We start from the raw sequence: 22398 nt of genomic DNA on the forward strand, positions 1-22398 counted from the left end.
GAAGGAAGGAAGGAAGGAAGGAAGGAAGGAAGGAAGGAAGGAAGGAAAGAAGGAAGAAAGGGAGGGAGGGAGGGAGGGAGGGAGGGAGGGAGGGTTTATGTAAAAGATAGTGGTATGAATTCCCTGCCAGGATACTGTCAAAGTTAATTATTTATTACCTTCTCTGACCCATTTCAGAAGGCTAAAATGGACACTATGTGCAATTCCTACTTAGAAATGTTTGTGAGTAGGAAGATGAATCGATAGTAATAAATTTCAGGTGAGTACCTAAATATTATTAATCCCTGAATACTGAACTTACATATCCTTAGGCTCCCTCCTGAGTTTTCAATCAGCCTTTTAAAGAGCTTTCCTTAATTACCGAGTTTCTTCATATGTACTATTGCATACATACTACTGCATACTACTACCACTAAATCCAAAATCAAAACTAGTTGTTTTAATCCTTAATATCAATTCCCCCTGACGCTTCCTCATCCCAGTTAATGGTCCTCTAATTTTCTGGCCAGAGAGGACTGAAATGTGATTGAAATTTTTCTTTAACATCTGCTCTCCCTTTCCCCTTGTTTCTAGTCAATCAGAAAAGGTTTGTCAATTTTTTTAATATTTGACTCATACATTTACTTCTTTACATTTAACATGCCAATGAATTATTATACACACATCTTACATCTTGCTTAAACCGTATTAGGTTTCTGATGGGTAGCCTTTCCCATGAAACCCACACCACATGGTGATGTTATATTAGGTTTACTAGTATGCTATTTTGTGCATGTCACACCCTTAAATGAAATCACTAGGTACTATCAATTAAAGTAAAATTTACGTACCGCAAAATGACTTTATAAGTCACTCTGTAATCTGCTCCCAAGCTCATATTACCAGAGCCTGACTGTAACTTTAAGTCTTCTGTCTTACTGCCTTAGCTAGTGTCATTCATTCCCTTAGAATATCTTAGTTTCTCCTCCAATACTACAAAACAAGGTTCTGTTCCACCTAGACCTCTGAGTGAAGATTTCCCTGATATTTGGTCTATAAATCTTTCATACTTCCAAAATTCTCTATAAAAATATAGCAAAATGTCCTTCCATCTTTGATAACACCTTTGGAGTACTGTATTTTTATATTTGAGGATAAGCATTTGCTATTTAATCACATATTTAAAAAATAAGCTCTAATTGTTACATGGCTTCTTATTCATCTCAGGTACAGTTTGACAGACGTCAGTTATTGCACTCAACCTAGCATTTCTTTTTTTTTTTTTTTTGCGGTACGCGGGCCTCTCACTGTTGTGGCCTCTCCCGTTGCAGAGCACAGGCTCCGGACGTGCAGGCTCAGTGGCCATGGCTCACGGGCCTAGCCGCGCCGTGGCATGTGGGATCTTCCCAGACCGGGGCACGAACCCGTGTCCCCTGCATCGGCAGGCGGACTCTCAACCACTGCGCCACCAGGGAAGCCCCTCAACCTAGCATTTTTGACAGTAAAGTTTTATACTTTCTAAATTATTTGATGTGTTTAGAAATATTGATTTAATTATGATTTTAATTACCATTATAAAGCATTTTATTAGCATCTGTGTTAGTCACTTGTAGCTTTCCTTTGTGAATAATTCCATTAATTGAGGTTTTAGAATTGTATGTGATTTCTTTGTTTTTATATGCACTCATACTATTTAAAAGACGTAGACCCTTGTCCTCTCTGAATTGCAAAATGTTGATTGCTTATAAATTTTATTTATTTACTTTTTGATATAGAAAAGAGTTTAACATTTCAAAATGAATATACCCGTTTCACCTTGTGAGCGTGTCTATTCCTTCTAAAGTTAATACTACCCACTCTCCAGGTTTGATAAATAGCAGCTTTTTAAAACTTTTATAGTTTTATTAAAAATTATTGCTCTTTACTCCATTTGGAATTTATTTTGGTAAGTGCTGTGAGACTATAAATCAACACTTTTTTTAAAAGAAAAGCTTTCTCAATCATACCAACTCCTTTTGTTGAGTAATAAACACTTTGCCCTTTCATCTGAGTTGCCTCTTGTAAAATACATCAAGTTATTTATTATAACTGGGTCTTTATGTAAGCAATCAATTTTTCATTGTGATCTGTTTATTCTTGAATATTCCAGTATGAAGTTTATGGTAATTGTATATGTTTTAATGATTGCCAAGCCAATTTTTTCTTTTCTTTCTTTTTTTTTTTTTTTGTCTTCTTAATCTCAACAGTTAAAACTTTGCAGAGTATATTTTTCAAATGTTTTCTTGTGATAGCAGGGTCCTTTTAATCAAACTAAGTTTGTGCAGCAATCCTAAGTATAAAGCAGATGAAAGCTGAGCTGCTCTGGTTGAATAAGCCTGAAGCCCTGATCACCAGAATTGTTTCACCTCACACTGGCAGAATTTTAGGGCTCCTTGGACTCATGTTTAAATCTGCCATTCTGCAGCAACTTTCATATATTTCTGAGAAATTCAACCAAAATAATTTTGATTTTTGTTGAAATTGCATTAAATATATAAATTAATTTGAACATAACTGACAATCAAAATTACACCTGTTATCAATTTACTGTTTCTTAGAGCCAAACTGACGATTCATTGCCGGCTGTCCCGATGTTAAGCTCTGTTGGCAGAGGGTAATAGAGGGGTCATGGGAGGAGATGGGTTTTTTGTTTTTTTTTCCCGTTACTTGTGTGCTTTTCTTGACTTATTCCTGTGATATACAGCAACCAGCGCTAAGTGGAGACACCAGTAATGTTTAGCCTCCAGCTTGCTAATTAAGCCCTTGGTTCCCTGCCCCATCAACCTCTGTCAAACAGCTCCCCAGGGGAGCTCCTGGCTTGCAGATCCCCTTTGTCAGCTTTAGTAACTGATACCCAGCAGAGGCTTCCCTCTTTTCCTTGCTCACCTATCTCAGGCAACTCTAGGTTACCTGACTGAGGTTTTCTGACTGCCAGGCTTTGCCTGCCAACACCCTGTGGGTTTTAGTGAGGATTTTATGCTTGCTGGCTAGCACAAGTTTCCTTGTCCACAAGCTTTAGTTGGATGACATCCCAGTGGGTGATTTTCTGATTGACAGGCCCAGCCACCGTTCCTCACCCTCCAGTGATGTCTGAATTATAGCTTTGAGGAGGAGAACCTCTTCCAACTGTCATTTTTCTGAGTAAGTTTCTTTCGCCTTAGAGAAATTTTTGGAGTCATTTTGTACTTACTCTTGGTAGCTAATCTCCTGTATATTGTTGCTACTTATTTCTGTTAACCCTCCAAGAACTGAATGTTTGTATTCTCCCCAAAGTTCTTGTGGTGAAAACAAAAGCCCTCAATGTGATGGTTTTAGGAGTAGAGCCTTAGGTCAGTAATTAGGTTATGAGGGCAGAGCAGTCATGAATGGGATTAGTGCCCTTATAAAAGAGACCACAGAGAGCTCTCTTTACCCCTTCTTCCACATGGGACACAGTGAGAGATGGCCATCTGCAAACCAGGAAGTGTCCTCACCAGACACTGATCTGCCATTATTTTAATATTGGATTTTCCAGCCGCCAGAACAGTGAGAAATAAATATTTGTTGTTTAAACCATCCAGTCCATGGTGATTTTTTTTACAGTAGCTCAAACAGACTAAGACACACACACATACACACAAACACACAGAGGTGTTTTTTTTCTTTTGAAGGATCTAATGAATCAGCTCATTATTTTAAAAACTGCTAAGTTAAGGGAAAGAATCAAGCATTTATCCTGGGTTTCCAACATAAACTAAGTATCAGTGTAACTAAAAATTTGATGAGGGGTTATTACTCTATTAATGAATTTCAGCTACTAAATTGAAAATAATGGAATTAAATATCACAGTTTTGTAATTCCTAAAAAAAATTGGTGAATACAGGTATTGAACATCAATGGCTACTAACAATCAGAAAAAGAGAGGTATGTACATGTCACATGTCACCTGAGGAAAGAATATTCTACTACCTCTGAACCTGAATTTAAGTACTCCGTCAAATAGAACTAACTATTTTCAGAAATTTTATGGAAATACAGCTGGGAAACTGCACACCACAGATGCAAACAGAAAAACTGAACCTGGAGAATTCTATAGTAAAATCAATCCAGTTTCTTAAAACATTACTAAAATACAAAACAGAGAAGGATGGAAAGGAAATCTGTAGATTAAAAGGGTCAAAAGATGTCAGGCAATCAAATGTGTGAATCTTTTTGAGTCTGAATTCAAAATAAAAACTGTAAAATATATACATATTTTTAATTAGTATTTTTACACTGGATGGATATGTGATGTTAAAGTTATTAAGAAATAGATGTTTCATAGTGTGGTATGCATTGTATTAATATTATAAATAAAAAGATAAATAGATATGTAGATAGAGACATATGGTAGATGAAATATAAATGGATGAAATAACATATCTGAAATTAGCTTTAAAATAATATGAGCGTGGACAGAAATATAGATGAGGCAAGATTTGTCATGAGATAATTATTGCTGAATCTGGATAACTACATTGTTTTATTACACTATTTTGTCTATTTTGGATATTTTTGAATGGTTTTAATTAAAAATGTTAAATGAAAATGGTGAGGATCTGACTCCTCCTTTTATAAGAGATTTAGCTCAGAATTATCTCCAAGAAATGGTGAGACTATAAAACAACAGCAAGAGTTCGGCATTATAAAATATTCAATGAAGCAGTATCATCTTTCCCAGATTTTAGAGATAGTGCAGTGGTGTGCTTAATAGGATGTGCTGGAGAGTCTGATTTACATGGAAAATTTACTTAACGTCCCCAAGCTGTATTTTCTCACTTGTAAAATGGATGAAATATAGTACCTGCATGAGTTAACACCTTATAAGCACTGAGAAAAATGTTCAATAATAATCCATGTTAAAATAACTGTTACAGCTATTGAAGTCATCTCACCTCTGAAATCGACATTATTAGCAATATATAAACAAATAGTAAAATTATAATATTAGTATCATTTTGCAGTTGTATTTAAGTCTTCAAAATAATTGTGTTTTCTAAGAAGATAGCAACCAACTTCAGTGTTAGTGAGAGCCATTCAAATAAATATTATGGGACTTTAATAAAAGAAATAACATAAGTGTAAAATAACTAGCCTCTATAATCAAAAGACACTAAAATATACATCAGGACACAGGTCAATAAACTATGTATAGACCAATAGCAAAAAAGTTACTTCTGTGATGAATTAGTTATATGATCTATGGTCAATAGAAAAGACGGAGTTATCATTTCATACAAAATCTTATCAAGCTTACATCCTTTAGAAACATTCGATTGAAAGATTTGCCTGTTATGAAAAATTTTAATAAATGAACTAGTAAAAATTTTTATAAAATAATTAAAAACAAAAAATAAAGCCCATATGTGTTATTATGCAGATACTTCTAAATGATAAACCAAAATTACTAGTGAATCTTTTTCATCTATAAATCAGATACTGGACTGTAGTTTGCAAAATTGTTTCCTTGAATTTTAGTATCCATCATGTTTTTTTACTGTGTTCTTATAGTTTATGAAGTCAGTATAAACTACAGAGTGAATTTATAACCTTCTGTTTTCTCTGGCAATATTAAATATCCCACATATGAATAGATAAACCTGAGGACATAAATTACACAGTTATTAAGCTTGTTCATGTGCAACTAAAGGTAAATTTATGGAGAAAAAACTAAAATTAAAAAATTAACATCTTTCATTTGAAAACATTGTGACAAGGTTTTAACATTCAATGTAGGTAGAATCAAGATCCATAAAATACTATTATGGCCTGCTCACACTTGAAAAGCAGTTATGTTGATGCAATCTTTAGTCAATTAGGTCTCATTCAGCTTTCAAGCCATTACACAAAAAGACAACTTGTAACTAAGGCATAGAAGAGAAATTTGCAATTTATCAAAGGATGATTAGATTTTATGTCAGTCCAGCTTCATTTATCACTATCCTTGGAATATCACCATCTTAGATGTAGATGATTGAATGTAATTTTTAAAATTAGTACTTTGCTCTGATAAAATTGATCTAATTTTGATCTAATTTTGACCTTTATTGCCTTAAAGAATGAACTATAATGGAGGAAGTCTGTTAAACTACCCATCTTTTCCAGTTTTACTTAGTTAAATCGACCATAAGAAAAATGATCTTTTTTGGGTTTTAAAAAACTTTTAATCTTTACAATTCTACTTTAATCACATATAAATAGGTTATCACCCATGTCTTTATTCAAAACATATATAACAATCGTTCTCTCAGTTTCAAACAATTCGTTTTAGGAACCATATTACTAATGTTTTCAGAGCTTAAGATAGATAAATAAAAATTAAGTTACTTGGATTATTTTACTCTCAATCATATAAACTGATAAAAGTGTAATAGAAAGTGTTCATGCTGATGAAGTATACCATTTTTTACAAGTTTAAGAAAACCCCAAATCTGATTATTTCATGTTTGATTACATGATTTTTAAATAAAAAATTTTATACATATTTGCATATGTGAAAAGTTCCATTCAAAAAATAATATTTTGTATGGTCTGTACTTTAAAAAATTCATACTAACATAACCTAAATTATGAATGTTTTTATGTCCATTCCATAGTCTCAATATTTTAATTTACTATATATTCTGAAATAAGTTGATTTATATAAATGAATAATAGTTCTTCAAAAATATTATTTTATTCCTAGGTTTCTTTCTAAGTTCATTTTTTTTCTGTCTTATGTTAGAGATTTTATCTTGATAATGAGGCAAAACAGTTTTGTCCAAATTTGTCAAGTGCTACAGAACATGTTACCTGCAATCTCACTGGGTACTGACTAACCCATACTAAGAAAATAACTGCATTTATAAATTGCTAAATTTTATTTAATGATCTCCAACCTCAGAATCAGAAATTTTAAATTCTAAATATTGAGTTAATAAAATGAAAAACAATAAAGGTAACCATGAGAAAGTGAGACATAAGTATTTGATTCTGCCTTCTATAAATCTATAGTTAAGGTATCGTCCACAAGTTTCAACAGTGCTTAATGGAGAACTTTTAGTGAAAAAGTTGTTGACACATTTTGTAAAATTTTAATTAGTAAACTAATTTTTCGAACTGTTCTAGGATTACAAAATAACTGAGCGGTAAGAACAGAGTTTCCATATACCCTCTTATCTCTCCCCCCAGTTCCTCCTATTATTAATATCTTGCATTAGTGTGGTGCATTTGTTACAACTGATGAGCCCATATTTCTACATTATTATTAACTAAATTCAATTGAGGCAGGCGATAGATGGGCCCCAGGCTGGGCAGCTGGTTTGTCCCCTGTGCACTGATATTCCAAGATGAAGATAATAACAGGAGGATAATAGGAGAGGCTGAGCGCTGCCTAGATAAAAGATAGAGACTGCATATTCCTCATTCTCGAGGTCAAGGAGACCTTCCCAACTATACATGCATAGAACGACTCCTTAGAGGTCAAAAAGAGAGTGATGACAACCTACCCATAGGCCTCTTCGCCAGAATCATCTTGGCTAAGAGATGCACATGCACATATGCGAGGAACCTGAGATAAACAGAGACTCAGAACCAGGCAAAGCAAGATAATTGGCCAAAGGAAACCCAGAAGAAATGCCCCATATAAGTGATTCAAACTACCACGAGGATGCGACTCTCTCTCTGAGTCTGCCAGTGTGCGTGCCTATTCACACGTACTCTTTTTCCTCCTAATAAACACTTGTTTCACTACTTTCTGTCTCTTTGTGGGAATTCACTTCTACAATCTGACGGGCCAGGGGCCTTGTTACTGGCCACTGGTCTAGTGGCTAGGAATCAGCGCTCTCACTGTCGTGGCCTGACTTGTCTCTGGCCAGGAACTGAAATCCTGCTTCCAGCCGCTGCAGGCCAAGGCCACCGGAAATCACAAGCACAGACATTAGCGTTTGCTTTTTGTGTTGTATATTCTATGGGTTTTGACAAATATATAATGACATAAATCCATACTACAGTAACATACATTTCACTCCTAAAAATCCACTATCCATCCTTTCCGCCTACACATATTTTTTAATATGCAAATCACTCATTTATCGACGTTTATTTATTACAGAAATGAGGAAACCCCAGGAAGCTCATCTACTCCAGTCATTGTGGACCAGGCAGTCCTGGCAATCCGTCAACCGAAAATAACCTTGATGTCTGGAAAATAAAACTTCTTAAAGGAGCTAAAGAGCTGGCAAGAAAGTACAGTGTACACAGGACAGAAACTAAATGTGTTAGGTAGTTAGACATTAGCAGCAAGGAAGTGACAGCAGCGAAAAGACAAGAGGGAGTAACCGAGTCACACCCAACCATCTGGGGACCCTCGCCTAACATTAGCAGCAAGAAGGCGACTGTAGCGAAAGACAAGAGGGGAGCAGCCACGTTACACGCTAACCATCTGGGAACCCTCCCCGGACCCCACCCAGAACAGGTGAAACTGTGGTCGTGTGGTGGGCAGCTTATCCTGATAAAGAGGGGCACAGTAACACGAGGGGACTTCCCTGCGCTGCGCATGCCCAGACCAGACAGGCGTATAACCTATAGTAAACCCAACCTCACTATACCAACATTATAATAAAATCTACTTGTGGTTTTGCCCCCTATTTCTTAGCAAATCAAGGGTGAGAGCATGCGCAATAGTGAACTTGACAGCTCGGGACTGTCAATCAAATAATGACCCCTGTTACTCACCCTGCCTCCCCGCAAAATGCTCCTTAAAAATGACTTAAAGCCTGTAAGGAATGCTGCTTTCACTTCGCAGAAACAGCCCGCTCTCTATCTCTGAGAGTGCACCCACGCTTAAATCAACTTTGCTTTGCGCTTACGCCTGAATCTGTAGTCTGCAATTCTTTGCTTGCTACCGCGAGGACCAAGATTGCTGGTCAGGGCCTTCTGTTGACCTCCTCGGTGGAAGCAACTGTGACACAACGCACGCCACCAGGTAACAAATGGAGGGAAGAACCCAGGATGAACAAAAAGACTTAGCAATGAGAGTATTTACCCACAGAAATGAAGTTTTAGTTTTCACAGGGACAGAGGGGAGAGCATACAAAGGAGAATTTTCACTCATGCTGGAGAATATAAAAGAAAACACTTATTAAACTGGGATTCAAATTTCTAAATATCGAGTGTAGAGGTGAATTAAGAGTAGGCCTCTGCCCGGGAGCTCTGAGAAAATTGCCCGTCTTAATTTGACACCCAGTGGAGTAGGAAGAAAATTGCCTCTGAAAACTAACAGTCAGAAGCTGGCCCTCACATGAATTTGCAGAATGAATTCATGCTACTCCAAGCAAAGAATTTAGTCAAAAATAGTTCAGTACAAGTAACTGTTAAGTTTTTATATATAGTTACTTATTTTATCCTCATAGAAACACAGGTTTTGTGTGTAATTAACTCTGTTTCAGAGACTTTCACTGGACAACACAATGAGAGCCAGATGTAGCCCGGGCATTCAGGGGGTTCTATGCCAGAGGAGAGGAACTTGAAGCTTATATAGCTGCCTACCCTCTGCCTACTCCAGAGGACAGGGAGAGTCTTTCTCTTTCTAATATAAGCACATCCTCTCTGGGGAGAGAATAGAAGGTCCCAAGGTAAATTACCCTTTGTAATGTAAATAAATGGCTCCAGAGGAGATTAGAAAAATAAAATAAATAAATCTCTCCTGAGGTCACAATTCATTACTTCCATTGTGAAATAAAATTCATATTTTATGGCAAGACAAGAAAAATTTAAACATTAAAAAATTGCATTATGTATCCACCAAACCTCCCCCACTAGCAGAAATACCTGCTCACACATAAAGAGCAACATTCTCCTAGCATCAACAAGACAACTTCTTAAAAGATAACATTCCTTCTTGATCTCTTAAGGTGACAAGATGACAGATCTGTATTGTGTAAACTGTCAATAAGTCATTTAATGTACAGCCAGCTCTCTGTCTCAAAAAACTTATATATAACTGTGCCTTGACTTCTAATGGGAGGAACAGTTCTCAGAGATTTCTGAGATGCTCTTCCCAGGTTATAATCCTCGAATTTGGGGCAAATAAAATTTTCCATTTTTTTATCTGCTGACTAAATTTGTTGACACCATTATAATAGATTTTAAACCAAGTTGTCAGCAATTTTTGCTCAGAAAGTCCTGACTGTGAAGAAACGTGAAAATACTCAACAGCACTGTTTCTCACCAGTAATTTCCTAAGATATCTTATAAACATAAAAGACGTTTTTGTTTCAAAATGAACCTATTCTCATTTTAGGACTCAAATAATCTCTATCTAATATTTTCCAAGAAACTTGATGTCACATTCAAAAATAACAAAATACACAAGGAAACACTGCACCATGAATCAGAGCAAACATAAAAGCAGAATCATACCAAAAATTCCCAAAAGGAATTCAAAGATACAAAATAAAAAATAATAATATATAACTTATTTAACTTTCAGGTGAACATATTCCTAGAAATTAAGAGCAGAGATGAAAATTAATATAATGTAAATTCTTGTCAAGCAACTTTGTATCAGTGGTTTAGCTCAATGAATGTTTATTTCTCATTCATGCTGTATTTCAGGGTGGGATTTTCTGGTTGGTTACAATTCAAAAAGTCAGGGTGTTCTACTCCATGCAGGCATTCAAGAACCCTGGTTTACACAGTGTTTTCCATCTTAAGAATTTAGCTATCAATGTCATCCTGAGACTTCATGTCTAGCTGTCACATGAGGAAGGCAAGAGATGATTACATGTTAGTACGGCCATGGCCAGGATGGATGTGACACCCATCACTCTGCTTTCATTTAATTGCATGGAACTCTGCCACATGGCAACATCTAACTTTAAGACAGGCTGATAAATGTAATTTAGCTTTGTGCCCTGGAAGATGACGATATACCTTTGGTGATCAGTTAGCAGTATTTGATACCCTTAATAATGATAACGTACTCTTGAGGAAGATGTACAATTAAAAATTTTTCTGCACTTAACACTATAACCTCAAAACAGATTATGCAAAGATTGACAAATGCAGAAGTAGAAATTTAAAGTCTATAATTACAGTGAGAATACAACACCGTAGAAGAAAAACCATTGTTGACACAACACACTAACAACCCCTCCAAAGAAATCTTAACCTAATGATTAGGGTTGCAAGACTATAGTCAACAACTGTGAAATACAGTTTCTTTAAAAGTTCAGATATAACATTCATAAAAACTGAGCACATTTGAAAATATAGCTGAATATTTTTTCAGTTATTAAAGAATGTGAGACAAAAAGCATCCAAAAAGAAAACTCCACATCCTTTTCACAAATTCCCTGAAACTCTCAAGTCATATACATGCCTATATATGTGCATGCACACACACACACTATATATACATACACATGTGTATATATCACTAATATATCAATACATATTATATATATGTTTCCTATTGCTGCTAAAATAAATAAGCTATAATAATATATTGCTGTTATAATTATAACAAACATAACTGAAATTTATTCTACCACGAGGTAGAATAAATTCACATTCTAGAGCCCAGGAATTAAAAGTGAGTCTTCCTGTGTTAAGATGGAGGTCTCAACAGGGCTCATTCCTTCTTGAAGCTCCAGGGGAGAATCTATACTTGGACCCCCTCCAGTTCCAATGGCTGCCAGGAGTCCCAGGCTTGTGACATTATTCCAGTCTGTTTCATCATCACTGTTCCTTCTCTTCTGTAGCCAAATATCTTACTGCCTCCTTGTAATAAGGATACTTATTACATTTAGGACTCACCCAGATAATCCAGGATAATTATCTCAAGATCCTTAATTTTATCACATCTGCTAAATTTCTTTTGCCATATAAGGCAGCATTCACAGTTTCCAGGGATTAGGACCTGAATATCTGTGAAGAAAATTATTCAGCTTAACAATATCAGAGTTGAGAAAATAAGAAAACATCAACCAAACTTATAAACAAGCATAAAATAAATTCTAAATATAGGATCTATCAAGATCAGTATAGGAAAGCAATATCTGTAAGCTACTTTTTTCTTTCTTTAAAAATTATTTATTTATTTTTATTGAAGTATAGTTGTACGATATTATATAAGCTACAGGTGTACAATATAGTGATTCACAATTTTTAAAGGTTATACTCCATATATAGTTATAAAAGATTAGCTGTATTCCCTGTGTTGTACAAAATATCCTTGTAGTTTATTTTATACATAATAGTTTGTACTTAATCCCCTACCCCTATATTGCCCATGCCCCCCTTCCCTCTCCCCACTGGTAACCACTACTTTGTTCTCTGTATCTGTGAGTCTGTTTCTTTTTAGTTATATTCACTAGTTTGTTGTATATTTTTAGATTCCACATGTAAGTGATATCATACACTATTTTTTTAATATTTAGAATTGAAAATTCCTTAACTGGTAGCTAGCCAAATCAAATAGTGTCTTTAAAAAAGGATAACACCATAAGACAGTTTTATCTTATTACAAATGCAAAGTTGATTAACATATAAAAATCAATTAATGAAACCATCATTTAACAGGTTAAAGAAGAAAATACTAATCATAAATTTAATAGAAGCAAAATTAAAAGTTGAATATTATTAGCAATCATTTGTAATAAAACTGCTTACCAAAATGGAAATGGAATGAAACATTCTTAAATTGATCATATATATCTTCAAAATTATATAGCAAATACCATACTTGGTTATTAAAAGATAAAAGCATTCTTAATGCTACAAGATACTGTAACAGTTTTTTATTCAACATTGTACTGGAAATTCTAGCTAGTATAATAGGATAAGTATTATTTAGAGGTAAACAGAAAAAAAAGAAACAAAATTTTATTACTTGAAACCCCAAATTATATATAAGTTCTTGGGATTAATAAGTAAATCTTACAGATTTTCTGGATTTAAAGTCAGTATTCAAAACCAATCACTTTTATATACACCAGCAACAAGCAATAAAATATAAAGAGAATAATGAAATTCATAACAGCATAGTACTTAGATATCAAAACACAATACAATACATAATCTCTCCAAATTGTTAAAGCATTAAAAATACAAACATATGGAAAAACCTTAAAATCACTACACTACTGGAAAAGATTTGGCATTACCTAGTAAAGAAAGATGTGTATACACGAAGTAGAAATCCCACACCTGGCTATAAAACCTAGAAAAACTCCTGTACATGAACACTCTGAAATATATGAAAGAATTTCTAGTAGCTTTTCTAGTACTACTAACATAAATAAATATAAAAAGTAGGGTAGAAGTATATCTTGTAATCTATCCTTACTGTATTTTATATGGTATATGTTATACATCACTTGCAATACACAAGTGAAGGTGAAAGAATAACATTTAGTGGCCACAACATTTAAGTGTCTCAGAAATGTTCTGCTGAAATAATAAAGTAACAGAAGAATACAGAAAGTATAATTCTCTTTTGATGTTAAAAACAGAAAACATTTAAAAATTGGACAGTATACAATGTATAATGGTACAAACATACGTGGGAAGCACATATTTAAAAAGCAAAAGAATCCTAAATATAGAATTCAGCATAGTGTTTTTATATGAGAAGGGAAAGATGTAGTTAAAATAAGGAAGAGAGACACAGGCAAGTTTAAAAATAATGAAGTAAATAATAAAAGTGTTTGATCACATTCCTATCATGTTCTTTTGTATCTATGAAACATTTTAAAATATTTTAAAAATTAGGCGAGTGTACCATAACAGCAAAAAAGAATTCTCTAGGTCTTATAACTAAGAATTAAGGCAAAATTTTGGTATCATAATTATTGAGCTTAGAAGCCATGGTATTAAAACCAACTACAGGTGTTTCTGAAAAATATATACATATTAAAAAATGACCATGGATGAAAATGAAAACAGGACACAATATTTTTTGACAAGGAATTGAACTATGTCTATCTAAAATAGTTTCTTAGTAAAGCAAGATTGTGATAAAGTGCTGAAACTCAAATATGAATCTGAAATATAGATTTTAAATTAATTAACAGAAAATTAGTTTGGGCAGAACTAATTAACACTCAGAACAATGCCTTATGCTTTTCATGCAGACAAAGCGTTACTTTAGACTTTATTTTTCTAAAAAGGATCACCTGGAATTTGCAGTTAAAATCACAGTGCTTTGAAATATAACATGTCGAAATATTTAGTGCTTCCCAGGTGAATTTTTATGTCAATTGTAATGGTATGGAAAGCCCGTTGAACATGCAAGTTCAGATGATCAAATTCCTAACTCTTCCTGCTTCAGTGAACTGAGATTGGGCCAAGAAATGAGTATTTTTCATGGATGTGAAAGATAATTCTGATAGGAGTGAGCTGTGAAGAACATTTTGAGAAATGCTTGTTTTAAAGTAATTAAAGCTTTTCAGTTAAAAAGAGAATTCATATTTCAAATTTGCTGAGAGAGCAGATATTAAATATTCTTACTATAAACACACACACATACATACACAAATGGTAACTATGTGAGGTGATAGATGTATTAAGTTATCATATCAATAGGGAAGAGCAAATCTGACTCCATATTGGATCTGTTTCTTTCACTTTAACCTTTGTATTCTATTGCTTTTGCGACAACTTAATCACTAAAGGGATGTTGCCTATGGCTGAAAGTATACATAATGGCCCGTCTCAGGGAACCCTCCCTCTGATACCTGAGCATTAAGCAAAAATACTTTGGTTTAGCTCACAGGAGACATTCTGACCAGGCCCACCTGTGAATGGCTGTAGGAAAGAAGAAATTAAAACATCTCCTCAGGAGTCTGGCCAGAACCAGGAAATATTAATATTTGCAACAACTTTTCACCTTTTTAACTTTACCTCCTCACCTCCCACTCTTCGTCTATAAAAGAAGCCTGAATTCTAACTTGGGTAAGATGGTTCTCTGGGACACTAGTCCACCATTTCCTTGCTTTGCTAGCTTTCTGAATAAAGTCAATATTCCTTGCCTCAACAACTTGCCTCCTGATTTATTGGCCTGTTGTATGGTGAGCAGTATGAGCTTGGTAAAAAACTGTGGTAATCATTTCACAATATATACATATACTAAAGCATCACCTTAAATTTACACAGTGTTATTGTCAATTATATCTCAGTAAATCTGGGGGAAAGAAAGCAAGAGAGAAGAGAAAGAGAGAATTCATCCAAAAGAGTTAATGGGAAAGGAGAATATTAAATACCATCTGTTAAAAATGTAAATTAAATTTTCTCAGTTTTTGTCTTGTTCTCATAAAGACTATATACAAAAAAAAAATAAGCAAGGAATTTTATTTTAATTTAAGGTTGCAAAAAAATAAAAGCCAAAATACATAAAATTATAAACATGTTTATATCTTTGAAAATCAGATAAGTTATTATCTCCTAAAAACACATGTAAGGATATTTAATCATAAACAGCGTTTTGCAAATAATTTATTCTTTAGCTTAATGAAGTGAAGACTTTGATAAGTAGATTCCTGTGAGACTCATAATATGTTTTATATTATGTGAACATAAAAAAGTATTTCATTTAAACTTTTGGCAGGTTTGCTTTTAAAGATTTAATACTTTCTTAATTTATTAATATTAACACTTATTTTATAATGATTTTTGTGAATATGTACATATTTTATATTTTCTGATACCTCTATGAATTTGGGACTTCAACTCATAAATTAATGAGATAAAAATATTCTGAAATAATCTGGGAAACTAAAAATTTTTATACCATGTATTCTAGAAATAACTGATCATTTTAAACTTTAATTAGTTTTATATGAAATTTTGGTTTGGAAAAGATAAAAAATACACGTGTTTATATGCTTCCATTATTTAATTGAAATACTGGATCTTTTCTCTGGCTCAAGAAGTAAACTATACCTCTTTTGGATAATTCTTATTGGATGATACTTTTCTTAGACCTATATGTTCTCAGCTAATAAAAAATGTGGAGCCTAAATAGAGAAAATTTGAAGCTACACTGTCACAGCATGAGTCAAACAAGATACTTTTTATTCGTAAACATCTTGACTCTTTATAACTCCAGAAATTAGTAAAGTATGTAATCATTTCTCATAGCTTCTTATTATATACATAATTGATTTTACAAGTTGTAAAACTGTAGGTTTAAAAACCTTAAAATTCTGTAATTTAAGCACATTAATTTTTATGAATTAATGTATCTAGTTATATTAAGTTGGTAATAAAGTGGGCATTAAAGAGATATATCTGGTTACTCAGCAAAGATAAAAGGATGGTAAAAACTTCATTTGGGGGCTGAGTAACATTATATTTAAAAGCTCTACAAGCACAGTGGCTCTAATACGAAATTGCTAGTTGTGCTCCACTATAACCAAAAATTGTATACACTTTTATATCTTATTACCTATCATGTAGATTTATTCACGTACTTGTTAGATATATAGACTATTATGCTAGCTTTGTTAAGATTAAACCTTTTCAGTTAGGTTAGAAGTTGCATTATGGATTAGAAATTAAATAGGTGTTAAATCTAATATTGGAGAAAAATTAGAAAATATCATTATTTATTATATCCTTCTAGGTCTGTTCATGACTGTGGCTTGGAAGCATTGCCACTCCAGTTACACTGATATTTATCCCTAATAGTTAGGTTTTTATTTCTGATATGATTTTCCTCTAAAAGTAAGCAGGCCTCCTCAGGAAATCCCCGATTCCCATCTGGAGTTAGGAGGGTATGATGTGGGCAGGAAATAATTTATTATTGCCAGAAAGCAAGATTGGGTAAAACTTTATCATATCTCTTGGCATCTAAAGGACACAGCTGCTTAACCTCCCACTGGTCAAGTTCTAATAAATTTATTTTAAATATATTATATTTAATAAACTGAAAATTAGTTGAACCTGCCAAAAATAAAACAAAACAAAAGCCATATGTCCATAATAACACTCAAAAGAAAAAAACACTCTACCTTCATGGTACTCTATTCAGACTGATTTTATGAGTAATATAAAATATTTATTAATAGTTATTTTTCTAGATTATAAAAAGAATCATATATGTTTAGCCTCAGAAAGAGTCTTAATAGTATTTCAGACCCCAAATGTTCTTGTTCACCAGTTAAAACAAAGGCCTATGCTATGCTCTCCAAACTGTATAAATGCTAGTGTTAGAGTGCATTAATGAGCTATGTTAAGACATTCCACTCAATATTATGTATAATTTGGTACCAGATCCTCCACCATTCAAAACTGCAAGTGCACTGTGATTTAAACAACAAAACCTAAAAGTAATCATGTTTGTTGCTGCAATGTAGCCTGGTCTATTTTGTCTATATAGTCACATAAGCTAGAGGCTCCCCTGTTTAAGTTAGGGAGGAGACTGACAGTGGGCAGGCTACAGTTGAAATTAATAGTACAAGTAAAAGCTATTGAATCTAAACAAAAGAGGACACACCAGGCCTTATCCATCATTAGTGTTATAGAAATTTACAAAGATCTCTACTCCTGGGTGAGTGCTTCCCAAAGTAAGAAAAGGTCAGCTTCAGGCAATGTCAACAACCCTTCAGGGAGCTTCAAGTCTACTTCCTTGGTGATCTTTGCATAGGGCTATATCATGCTTTCTCATACACAGATTTACATTTGCTTTTTTAACTGAGAATGAGCCCTAGTCATCTCAGAAGTAATGTTAAAGTTTTGAAGAACAGATCAGTGAAGATATCAAGCTCTTGTCCATTTGAGAAAACAAAAAATTACTTGAACGACAGCCATTCAAGTAAACCATGCATGGCAATTACCCTTGTGATTCCTTGTTGCTGTCATCAAATTACAAACTAGTGAAAATATGAGTTTCAGGAACAAAAATTTGCCAAAAATAAACAGAGAACAATTAAGTGCTAAGATTGACTGAATGTGTTAGCTGTCACTTGTGGGCTTTTACCCAACTTCTTTTATCAACCATATGTTTATTAAACACAAGGACCTAAATATTAAGATATTATTGAAAAGATTCAAATGGAGTTAAAGCAAACTGTAAGTAGAAAACATTTTAACAATGTCAAATATGGAACACATAAATCTTTCTCTATGAAAATGTCCACATTCACAATAGATTAGTGATGACAAGGCCAGTTATTTTGACCAAATTGCAACAGAAATAATGCAACAGAGTAATGCTATTTATTTAATGCTAACCAGCAAAGTAGGCAAATAAAAATAGATAAGAACTTCTGCTAAAAAAATGTAATATACAAAATAAATATTCTATTTTTGCCTAGTACTCCACAAGCAGTTTTAATTTTTTAATTTTTATTTACTGGTCCACAGGCTGGACAAAATATAAAACACAACTCTTTGAAGGCAGTGTAAAGTGACCAAAAACGAGTTTCAACCCTTGAAAGAAGACAATACCACTAGGTTTATATGGCTTCCCCACAGCCCACAGCCCCTGCTTTCTGCAATCCAACACTGCAAGGCAGTAGATTTAAGACTACAAAAGAAATAATTATAATTCCTAGCAACTGAAAAAGGAAAAGAAGCTTAGTGCAATGGGATATGGTGTCAATAAGCCATAACTGCCCTTGAAATATTTGCCAAACTATTTAATTATACATGTGTGTTTTAATAGTTAGATGAGGAACGAGAGAAAAGAACTGTGCACATGTAGGGTGCAGGGTTGCAATGAAATAATAAGTCTCTATACATAATTTTGGTTTGTTCTCCTGAGGATTTGAGATTCCAGTTTGTATTACATGTGCAGGCTGCCAAACCTCAAGCAAGAAATTAACTTTAATACATCGGTGATTTACCTCTATTCAGTTCTTGTAGGATTCCCATATACAGATTTTCAACTACGTAAGCTCACAATTCCATTAAAATATAAATTGAGGAGATACAACAAAATCGATAAGCAAAAACAGAGAGAACAAATTGTCCATATTGTACTGGCAATCTTAATTACTGTAATATACAATAAAATAGAATTATTATGATTAAAATGAATGAATGACAATGAAATTTTCAGAAAATATGTTTGTCCACACAAAAGAATCTACGGAAAATTAGAATTTATAAGTGCATTTAGTTAGGTTGCTGGATCTAAGGGTAATATTAAAAATCAATTGCTTTATTATGCCACAGCAACAAAAAATTGAAAACTAAAATTTTAAAAATGTTTACAGAAAAAATATATGCAAGAATGTTATGGAGGATTTTATAAAACCTCCTGAAGTACATAAAAAATGTTTAAACGAATAAAGATCTATAGTATTTCAGAGATCAAAATATGATAAACATATCACTTTTCTCCAAATTAATAAATTAATTCATTAATTTCCAAATAAACTCCTAATTGGTTCTGTGAATGTGTGAAAACATTGATTCAAATTTTTGTGGTCGCAAAAACTGCAAAATAGGTGATATAGTGTTGAAGAACAAATTATAAGAAATGGCCTGATAGTTATCAAGAATGTTTATAAAGGTGTAATTATTAAGATAATGTGATATGGGTGTTGTGAAAAAAAGTAACTCAGTTGAATTCAATAAACAACTAAATAGACCCACAAACATGGGAATTTGAGGCATGACATTGCATGGGTAGAAGAAAATGTTAACTAAATGGAGCTGGACCATTTGCTTATCAACTGAAAGAAATGAATACCTACCTCTATCATGTGCAAAAATATATTCTGGGGTTTATAGAACTAAAATTGGAAAGAAAATACTTAAAACTTCTGAAGAAATATAAGGGAATATTTTTATAATACTAGGGTAGGTAAATATGTCTTATGGCACACATAAACACACAATAAAAAGAAAAAATTGATAAATGTTGATTCATTTGACTTTAAAAGTCCTTTATTCAACAAAATTCATGATAAAATGATAAGAAAAATGAAAGGCTGCAAAAAACAATGTACCAACAAATGTAACAAAAGATTAGTATTCAAAATCTATAGCTCAATAAAAAGTGAACTATATGGACCCCCCAAAGAACATCTGTGTTATAAAAGTATATATATATATATAAAACAGAGATGCTGAAACTTATAATAACTTGGAAATTGCTGATTAAATCCATAATTAGATACCAATAAATGGACGAACATTAAAATTCTTGACATAAAGAAGGGTTGGCAGGGATATGGAGCATATAGAAATCTCACACACTACTGTTGATAGTTGGTGGAGTTTGAAGGTGCCACAGAAAAATGGTCCCTTTCCCTAATTTAAATATTAAAATTAAGAAAGTGTATTGAGTGGGGATTGAAATATTAGCATTAGTGTAAGAAAGACCATATTTGAAGAAGTGGTTCATGTGTGAATCAACAATGGATTACCTAAGTAAAAAGACTTACTCATCCAGTCCTGGAATTCTTTCATACTAACTTACTCGTGGCTATAATTAGACAAGTATGTTCTCAGTGGACAGGTAGATCACTCCATGACCAAAAACTGAGAGAAAATGGGATGGAGAGTGGTTAAAGGTGTGAAAGGAGGTTCCCTTAAATTTGTACAAACATTTTGAGGAGGCATTTTTGCAACTAGTAATAAAGCAGATGATGGACATCTCAACTCAGGAATATAGAGAAATTTTTGTACATATTCAGGAAGAAATTGTAAAGGATTGTTCAGAGCAACATTATTTTTAATATTTAAAAATGGAACTGAATTTTATATCCATTAACTTGAAAATAGATAAATATACCTGACATATCAACACAAGGGAAGACTATCCCTCTGTGAAAATAGGTGAACAAACACATTATATACCAATTTAATTGGATGGATCTCATAAATGTTATACAGTAATACAAATAAGTTGCAGAATAATATAATCAGCATTATTTCATTGCTGTCTTATATAAAACATGAAAAAACTATAGTATATATTATTTTAAAATACATAGGTATGTAATATGAGAAATACATGGAAATTTTAAAACCCAAACTCAGAATAGTGGTTGCTTCTGAGGCAAATGAAGGGCTGAACTCAAGGAGAGGTACAAAGGCATTAACTGTATTGGGAGAGGAGCACATCTGTGCTTACCGCATGTAGGATATATTTTAAATTATCTTTAAAAATAAGAAAAATTAAACAATTTAGCAAAATATAAAGAAGGAATATAGAGCATGTTTACAGATTATCATGTTTATCATGAAATGTAAATTGAAATCTATACTTATTATTCCATATGATGGTGATGTCTCATTTATTTATTTACTTATTTATGGCAGAGCATTTCTTTGGGATAAGTATCCCATAGGTCACATTTTGGAAAATATTAAGCAAGTGATTTGTTCCAGCAAAGTCTTAGAAAGTTCTGAAAAAATTAGGACAGGAATTAGTCTCAATTCTATAGAGGATAGAAGCCATTTAATGTATGGGCAAAAGATTTTAGAAGACATAATAGCTCCTGAGGGTGTCACTGCACAAAAAATACATGGTACCAAATTTGCCATAAAACTGACTGGCAAAATATTATGCTGCAAGTTCCTCTTGTATGTTTCCAAGGGGACATTGTGAGAGAGGTACTGGGAGACAGGAGCAAGTAACGGTTAAAATGTGGATTCTTGAATAATAGTTCTTGAGTGTGAATCATGGGTCAACCACTTGTTTGCTTTATGATTTTGAGCAATTTAATTATACCATTAAACCTATATTTCTTATCTATAAAATGGAGTTAATAAAAGCCCCAAAGTTACAGGGTTATTAATGGATTTCAATGAGATTGGAAACTTCGAGTGCATCTGAAGTTATATAGTGAGTTGCTTAATACACACGTTTATTTTATTATCATATACCTGTAGACTTGACTGTTAACATAATTATCCTGACATTATTTCTTACATTTTCTATTTTTAAATATAAATTGTAATTTAAATATTTATTTTACTACAAATATGGTAATCACAAAAAATAATGTCATATCCTACCAATGTGCCATCCAATAACCTGCACAAATTCATTCACATTCTGTAAGATAGTAGTATTTTACTATTTACAAGTCAAATTTCTGGCCTGCTAACTGGAGCAGAGAGGAATCATGAGCACAGGCCTAAGGAAAACTGCCTCTCACTAAATAAAATGGATAATATGTAACCAAGAACAACTGCCCTAACAGTTATGCCCTAAAGCTTCATAGTATTTAATCACGAAAGAAGAATTCAGGCCCATATATAGATAATGATAGATAGATAATATATAGATAGATAGATGATAGATTGATAGATGATAGATAGCTGATAGACAGATTATAGATAGATGATAGGTAGACAGGTAGATAGATAGATATAAATAGAAAGAAATTTACATTTGCCTTCCTAGCACCCAGTGTAAA

This window comes from Monodon monoceros, unplaced genomic scaffold (genome assembly GCF_005190385.1).
Source record: "Monodon monoceros isolate NGI ecotype Baffin Bay Population unplaced genomic scaffold, NGI_Narwhal_1 Super_Scaffold_18, whole genome shotgun sequence".
Classification (NCBI taxonomy): Eukaryota; Metazoa; Chordata; class Mammalia; order Artiodactyla; family Monodontidae; genus Monodon; species Monodon monoceros.